General features: G+C 64.7%; 1 protein-coding gene across 1 annotated transcript in view; it reads right to left on the reverse strand.

The window, feature by feature from the left end:
• Positions 1–8,601, reverse strand: part of RAPGEFL1 (Rap guanine nucleotide exchange factor like 1) — a 23,427-nt gene that overhangs the window by 14,212 nt on the left and 614 nt on the right. The window lies entirely within an intron of this gene.

An 8,601-nucleotide genomic window follows, 5' to 3' on the forward strand; every position in this document is an offset into this window, starting at 1 on the left:
CTCATATCCCCCCACCCACTTCATACACCCCTACTCCAACCCATATCCCCCCACCCACATCTTCATACCCCACCTCATATACCCCCCACCCACCCACACCCCCATATACTCCACAATCCATATACCCCCACCCAGCTCCTTCATACCCCACCTCATATCCCCCCCACCACTTCCTACACCCCTGTATACCTCCCATCCCATGTACCCCAACCCACCCCTTCATACCCCACCCCATATACCTCCCACCCCACCCAGACCCTTCATACCCCACCCCATAACCCCCACCCACTTCCTATACCCCCATATACTCCACACTCCATATACCCCCACTTCCTACACCCCCCATATACCACCACCCACTTTATACTGTGATGAAGTGGGGGATTTTCTTGTTTTTTCCGTGTTTTTCCAATGGTTTGCATGCAGAGGGGGTGAGACTCAGTGTCCCTGGGGGTTACTGGTTTAACAAGGGAGGGGAGAGGGAGTTTGTTGTTACAGAGGACCGGAGAGGGAACTTGGGACCCCAGCCGATGGCCTGGAGGAGGGACACCCCAGCGATGGATGACCCGGAGACCCAGCTCAGGAGTTGCAGCTGGTTCTGGCCAGTGGGGGGATAATGAGCTGCGGGGAGAGGACCCCGGTGACCTGACCAGCCAGTTCCAGCCAGAGGGTCCAGAGGACAGAAGAGGGGAGAGGAGGCCCAGGCGACCCTGTTTCCCTGGAGAGAAAACAATGGACAGAGGCGGGGCCTGGGGCCGGTGATATCAGATGCCCAGCTGGGAGCAGGGGGGCTCTGGGCTGGAGAGGGGGAGCAGGCAGAGCCCACCTGGATGCAGGGAGACTGGGATGTGCTGTGTTGAGGGAGGCCAGGCCGGAGGTCAGAGAGTTTCCTGTGCTGTGTTCAGACTCTCAAAAACCCTCCTGTGTTACGCTGGCTGAGAGTCGCTCCAGGCTAGAGAATAGGGGGCATCAACCCCTTCGGGGGGTGGAGGCCCCGGGGGCCCAGAGCGAGGGGACTCCCTGGGGGGGCCCACGGCAGAGACAGACATGCTAAGGTTCAGAGAGGTGTGGCTCCAGGAGGTGGAGGAGCCTGGCCCCGGGAGAGAGTGGACCCCCAGGAAGGGCTGTCTCAGTGGAAGGGGCACCCCCCACGGACCGCACGGGGCCAAGAGTGGGTACGATCTGTGAGTCTGTGAAACATACCCCATCTCATATACCCCCCACCCACTTCCTACACCCCCCCCACAGCATGCACCCACCCCATATACCCCCCACCCATTTCATATACCTCCCCCCCAAACACACGACATCACCCCCTGAGCCCCCACTGACATGCAGCCACCTCTGGGGTGGAACACAGCACCGCTGAAGTCCTGCCATTCTGTGCTCAGACGAGCCAGAGGGCGCTTTGCCCGAGGACGCTGAGCCTGCCCAGCGACACCACGCGCCAGGCTGGAAAACGGGGGAATGAGCCTTTGGCGTCTGTCAAGATGAGCCAAACGTTTTTCTAAACACAAATCCCTTTGGTTTCGCTTCAGGGCCTGTGGCGCTGAGCCCCGCTCGAGCTCCCAGCACAGCCGAGCGCCCGCCCCCAGCAGGGCAGGAAATTCATTCCCTGTCTTCGTAACTCCATCGTGAGAGCGAGGAGCCTGGAGTCAGGGCAGAGAACCCCGACTCCTAAATCCTCACACTGCACCCCGCCCCGAGATGCTGCCACCTCTGGGGTGCAGCCCAGCAGCCGACTGGAACAGCACGCAGCACAGGTTAGGACAGGAGGCAGCTGGCACGGATCGACAGAAAAGCAGCCACCTCTAGGGCGTAGCACTGATTTGTTTAACAGCACACGGGACAGGCCGGGAAGGAAAATCCTGTCTCTGACTGAGGCTGCGGGGGTAGGCAGGAAAGCCAGGCCCCCCCCCCCCCCCGCCATATTAGTATTTGTAGCACAGGGTGTTGTTAGAGGCCTCAACCAAGACCAGGGCCCTGTTGTGCTGGGTGCTGCACAGAGACAGACTGCCCCTGCCCTGAGCAGGTCACAATCTAAGCAAACAAGACAAGGGGTGGGAGGGGAAACTGAGGCACAGTGCAGGGCCAGGACTTGCCCATGGTGGGAATAGAACCGCAAGTCCTGCTCCCCACCCAGTGTCCCTGCCACCAGGCCAGGCTGCCACAGCAAACAAGCCCTTGCTAGTGATTCTCAGGGCCTCAGTCCACTAGGCCACGCTGCCTCTGGTCAGGTCTGGGAGGAGCTCATGCAGCCAGCACCAGGGAGCTGCATCTTGCAGGGCTGTTGCCCTCCGGACGCAGCCGTCGGGATCCCAGCCCGGCACACGCTGCCGTGGGCACAGCTGCTGGCTGGCTAATTGGCGCTGAAGGAATTCCACGTTTCTCTCTGCAGGGGCGCGAGGTACCAGGCGCCCGGCAGCCATGCCAGGGGGAGACAACCAAGGCAAACCCAAGGATCAGAGCAGCCCCACCAAGCTGGCTCCCCGCCCGCTAGCGAATCCGGCGCCCATTAATGGCCATTAGACAAGAGGCCCCAGCGAGATGCCAGGCCGGTGAGGCCATGAGCTGCAGAGACCCCGTGGCATGGAGCGACGGGCCCCACCTGCCCCACCTGCATTGCCTGGGGGCAGGCGGGGGGAGAGGAGGGGCTGGGGATCACCATGAACCCCGTTCGCTGGGGCACGTCCATCGTAGGCCCTGTGGGGGGGACTGTCCCTTTGATCCCCGTCTGTGCAGCGCCCAGCCCGTCGAGCCCTGATGCAAGACTCAGGCTCCTGGCGCTGCCCCAGCACAGCTAATCCACAACAACAGGGCTGGGCCCGAGCGTGTAACAGCAGCACACGGCCCGTCCCAGGGCTCCACACCCCAGGAGAAGGGGTGGGGGCTGAGGGGGGCGCTGAGACTCAGGGGGGTCCCCTTGTGCCACCCGGGAAGGAGCAGAGCCCAGACAGAGCCCGGGTGTCTCAACTCCCAGTGTCTTGCTGTAACCACTAGTCCGCATTGCCCCCCCTTAGCCAGTGGCAGCACCCAGGGATCCTGACCTGTCGTCTGCTGCTCTAATCACACGCCCGGCCCCAGACCTGGGAATAGAACCCAGGAGTCCTGACTCCCAGTCCCCCCCGGCTGTGTTTGAACAGGGGGCACACGGACGCTGGGGAACGGGCCCCCCGCCCTGCCGGCTGTTTATTTACAGAGCAGGTACAACCTGAGCAGGGCAGGTGGCTCCCACACACACCACGCCCTGCCAGCATGCCAAGCCCTGCCCAAGGAGCAGCTCCAGGCCTACAGTCGCGCCAACAGGGGGTTGGTTAGCGCCCAGTGTGGGGCGGGTCTGGGCTGCGGGCACCTGCCCTCCCCCCCCCCCGAAGCCAGGGGGAGCATTTCCCAAAGGGGTTTTGCAGCAGAGTATTCAGAGAGTCCTGGGACCTCGCCGGCCCGGCCCAGCCCAGCTCCCCGGTGCCCGCTCCCTGGCATGGCCCGTTGTGCTGCTGCAGAGCACAGCTGGCGCCCGCCCCAGGGAGGGGAGTGAAATTGCCCAGGGGCTGGGAGGCGTTTCCCTGAGTGGGGGGAGGGGATTTGAGGACCCCAGTTTGGCCCGGCTCCGGCAGGGTGACCAGACCCCAGATGGCTCCAGGGCATCTGGCCCCCTCCCGCCCACATCCCCTTGGCTCTGCACGACGCGCTGCAATCTCTCAGGCATCCATGGCAAATCTGCCCCTTCCCCCGCCTCGTGCCAGGCACCCAGGCTGGGCAAGCGCTGCCTGGCAGTGGGGGCGAGCATGTCCCGCAGGGTGTCAGGGCCAGCCCACAGGTGAACGCCAAAGCTCCTACTGGGGTGGTCGGGAAAGCCAGGTGGGGTCTAAAGCAACCAATGAGCATCTCCCCTCACGGCGCCAGCCAAGCAGCCGCTTCCCGCCCGCTCCCTCGCTGTGCCCAGGGGCCCGAGGGAGGGACCGTCTCCTACCCTGCCCCACGCGGGGCCTGCTCGCCTGACGTCACCCTCCCAGCCAGCCCCCTGCCACGGGCGTGCACTGGGAGAGGGCACCCACTGCCCAGCCAGGCTGCAGGGGACCCAGGCCGTTCGGGAGGGGCTGCAGTGCAGTCTCTGGGCAGCAGATCGGCCTTGGACCCGCCGCAGCAAACTCCCACCTCCCCTGGCCCAGGGGGACCACAGGGGTTAGCCTAGTGCAGGAGACCGGGGCTCCCTCCGGCCTGGTACGCGACTCCTGCCATGTGGCATCAGACCAGTGATTGCCAGGATTACAGCTGGACCTAGAGACCACAGCTCAGACTGGGCCCCATGGGGCCGGGTGCTCACAGACAGGGACAATCCCTGCCCCATAGAGATCTCAGCCTAAACAGACACAGGGCGGGAGGGGAAACTGAGACACGCAGCGAGGAAATGACTTGCCCAGCAGGTCAGCAGCAGAGCCAGGAACAGAACCCAGGAATCCTGACTCCCAGCCCTACCCACTGAGTCACATTGTCCCTCCTCGGAGGTCTCTCCTGCTGCACGGGCTGAGGGCAGCCATGAGCCCTGCGGCCCGTCTCGGACAGCAGCCAGGCCTAGGTGCTGAAGAGGACGGACTATACAACCGTGCAGTTCATGCCCTAGCCTGCCTCCAGGGGATGTTCCTTCCTGACCCTGGGAAGGTTCTGGTTGACTTGTGCCCTGATGCATGAGGGTGAATATCTCTCAGCCCTGAGCCAGGATTGCTGAACGACAGACCAGATGTTCCTTCTATTGTCCCCGGGGCTGAGATGGGGGATTTCTGGGCCTTTGGGATCACGGTCCCTTAAGGCCTTTGGAAAATGCCGGGGTACGTCTTTAACCTTTTCTGAATCGTACCGGGTCCTCAACCATGAGGCTACACCTTGGGGCGGTGAGTCCCGCAGGTTAACGGGGCGTCCCTGTGTATAAGAAAAGGGGATTTCCTGCTAGCCACATGGCCGGTTTGTCTGTTATATCGGAGCGCCCAGGGAGTGGGCAGGTGGGGGTGGGGGGGCTGCTCCATGCCCCGGGGCTCCCGCCAGGCAGCGGCTCTGAGCACCGAGGAGTTGAGAGCTGCCGCTTACTGCAGCGAGGGGAGCTAGTGTGGGGGCTCCCGGCGCCACTGCCCCTCCCCTGAACCCCACCTCTGCCAGCCCCCCCCCCCAGCTATTCACCCTAGCTGGGTCCTCAGGGAGCCCCCGAGCTGACCCGCCCCCAGGGCAGCCGCAAGCAGGCAGACAGGCTCTGCCCCTCTCCTGGGGGCCAGCCCCTGGCACCAGGGAGGGACCGGGGGCCACTCAGTGACTGGCATCCCAGCAGCCCAGACGTGGGCCCGGCTCCAGAGCCCACCGCGGTCAATGGCATGCCTTCCATTGGCTCATGGCACAGGCGCCAGCCCCCTCCCGCCCCCGAACCACAGCCAGCATGACCCGCTGGTACCCCCCACGCCCAGCCCCCTCTGCGAGCTGCTGGCCCCCATGGGCCCAGCCACACTCTGCGGTGGGGACACAGCACCTAATGCAGGGAGGGGGCAGGGTGTGGTTTAAATACCTGCCCAGGAGTCAGGATGCCTGGGTTCCACCCTGGCTAAGGGAGGGAGTGGGGCCTAGTGGTTAGAGCGAATGGGGGCTAGGAACCAGGACTCCTGGGTTCTATTCCCAGCACTGGGAAGGGAGTGGTGCCTAGTGGTTAGAGCAGGTGGGGGAGCTGGGAACCAGGACTCCTGGGTTCTATTCTTGGTGCTGCCAGTTTTCCTGCGTGACCACGGAGGAGTCACTTGCCCTCTGCCAGTGGGGCTGCCGACAGCGGGGTTGGAGTATTAGTCGTTAGTGCCTGGAGCCCCTGGGATGGGAATCGCTCGGCAGGCGCATTGTTCCGCTGCCGCCGGCTCAGGGCCAACGCCAAGCTCGGGATCAAAGCACTGCCACTCTGTCTACGAGGTAACTTTGCACCAGTGAGCTGGAGATTAAGCAAATCCTTCGCACAATGGAGCCAGGGCTCTGCTGCCAGGGTGGTCCTGTGATGAGGGCTGCGGGGCGGGAGCACGGAAATCCTTCTCTTCCCCAGGCTGGGACCTGTCCTGACATTTCATCCCCTGCTCTAGAGCCTGCTTGATTGTGAGAATCCGGATAATTATACCCTGCACCGCATGGGGAGGCGACGGAGACGCAGGCACGTGTCCCATGGTTACTACAGGGGGCCGGGGGCCAGCTCTACTCCTAGTTCAACCTTGATGTGCTGCACAAGGCTCCGCCTCTCTTTGTGCCTCAGTTTCCCCATCTATAGACAATACATGACACCGCTCCTGGGAGGATCTCATAGTGCTTCAATCACAAGTTAGCCCCACAGGCCCTTTGTGACATGGGTAAAGGGATCACTTCACCTGACACTGAAATGCAGTCACCTCTGGGGTGGAACACAGCAGCTGTTTAACAGCCGCATGGCCACCGGCACCGCTGGCATTGCCCATGCACTGGGCAGCAGGAGCAAAGACAGGCATCCAATCAGAGGGCTCTGCCACCTCCCAGGGAGAGCCGCGCTGGACGCTAACATCCCAGAGTCCTAGAACAGCCGCCAGCTTCTCGTCCCGCCCAGAATCCCCCCACGGCCGAGCTCAGAGATGGACAGGAGGCTTCCTGCACACCCCCCTCAGCCAAGGCAGAGATGGTCCTGATCAGACCCACCCACGCTGTTGCTAAGGTCCCAAGCAAAGGGGCGACAGCCCTTTCCCCGTGTGCCCACTGCACACCCTGCCTCGGGACAGGAGAGTCCAGACCCGGATGGTGGTTTGGTGTCGTCCCCCCCCCGCATAGACACCCTTTGCAGGCGCTGTTCAAGGCGCTGAGGGTGAAGCTCTGGTTCACTGCAGTGGACAGGAGCTTTGCTATCGACTCCCTGAGTCCAATTCTCCAGCACCCTCATGGGACCGCGCCGGGGCCGTGCGCAGCACAGGACGCCTCGCAGGACAATGGCCCCATGATGCATCTGGGCACCCCAGCCCAGCTCAGGGGCTGGGCCTGTAGGGCCAGTGCCCAGCCACAGTCACAAACCACCATGGAATGCGCCACAACTGGCAAGGCTCTTGGCGAGGGACCACAAACAGCCGGAGGCGGGGGTTCAGGTCGGGAGTGAGGGGCACCGGCAGAGCGGGGTGGGAGAGCCCAGGGGCTGCGGGTCGGGAGTGAGGGGCACCGGCAGAGCGGGGGATCGGGGGGAGAAGTCGGTGCGGTGTATCAGGACTGAAGACCCCTGGCAGGGCTGTGCTGGAGGAAGCGTGAACAGCCGGTGCCTGCTCCATGCCTGGCTCTAGCCCAGCCTCAGACACAAATTCCACCCCCCCACGTCTTCCCAGAAGCCAAACGCTGCCATGTGCTGCATCGTTCACCCCAGCCGGGGGTCCCGCTCCCCAACCCCCCCCATCCAGCCCGCCCCGCCACCCCGCACGCCCCCCCCCCCCCCCCCCCCCCCCGGCCCCCCCAGCCGGGGGCCCCGCTCCCCCCCCCCCCCTCCCCGTCCAGACAGGCCAGCCAGGGGTCCCGCTGCCCGACCCCCTCCCCCGTCCAGACAGCCCAGCCTCAACTGGACACAGGGGCAGGGCCAGGCATAGGGAGCCGGGCCCATCTGCCCCTGGGCTCTCAGGTGGGGAGCCCGAGGCAAGAGGGGCAGCCTGTGCCAAGGGCCGCGGCTCCCGCTCCGGCGAGCTGCCTTCCGCTGCCACCCAGGCTAATTTTAGCGCCGGAGCAACGTTAACGATTAACAGGCGGCTCGAGGGGCAGCCGCCACCACCTGGGCCCCGGCGGCTCCGCCGCTCGTTTCTGAGCCCCCTGCAGCCGAGCGTCTCCTGGGATCTTCGGGAGGCCCCAGGGCCATGCTGCCAAGGGCTGGAAAGGCCAGTCACTGCCCATCTGGCCAAGGGGGCCTCTCCCATGGAGCCCCCTTGTCCTCCCCCACAAGCACCCCTCTCTCTGGAGGGGTCCCCGGCCTCTGCCCCAGGCTCTCCCCAGACACAGCGCCTCCTGGTGGCTCCATTCTGCAATGACACCGCAGACCGCCAAAGTGGACAGCTCCTCGGGAGAGGGGACTCCAGGCCCCCACCCGGTTACCATAGTGCAGGACCCTGCAGCCTCATGTGGATACCCCAGGCCCTGCCAGATCTGAGAGCCCCCTGACCCTCCAATGGCCTGACCCTCCCCCTCAGGCCCCTTCCCCCACGGTGACAGAAACCAACCCCCACTTTCAACATGCACCTCATCCAGAGAGTCAGACCCTCCCTGGCACCATGGGCACCTGCTGCCCCCCCTCCCCTGGCACCAGCCCCCTGCCACCACGGGCACCTGCTGCCCCCCCTCCCCTGGCACCAGCCCCCTGCCACCATGGGCACCTGCTGCCCCCCCTCCCCTGGCACCAGCCCCCTGCCACCACGGGCACCTGCTGCCCCCCCTCCCCTGGCACCAGCCCCCTGCCACCATGGGCACCTGCTGCCCCCCCTCCCCTGGCACCAGCCCCCTGCCACCACGGGCACCTGCTGCCCCCCCTCCCCTGGCACCAGCCCCCTGCCACCATGGGCACCTGCTGCCCCCCCTCCCCTGGCACCAGCCCCCTGC

The sequence above is a fragment of the Terrapene carolina genome, unplaced genomic scaffold (genome assembly GCF_002925995.2).
Source record: "Terrapene carolina triunguis isolate 2854851 unplaced genomic scaffold, T_m_triunguis-2.0 Scaffold193, whole genome shotgun sequence".
In the NCBI taxonomy this organism is placed as follows: domain Eukaryota; kingdom Metazoa; phylum Chordata; order Testudines; family Emydidae; genus Terrapene; species Terrapene triunguis.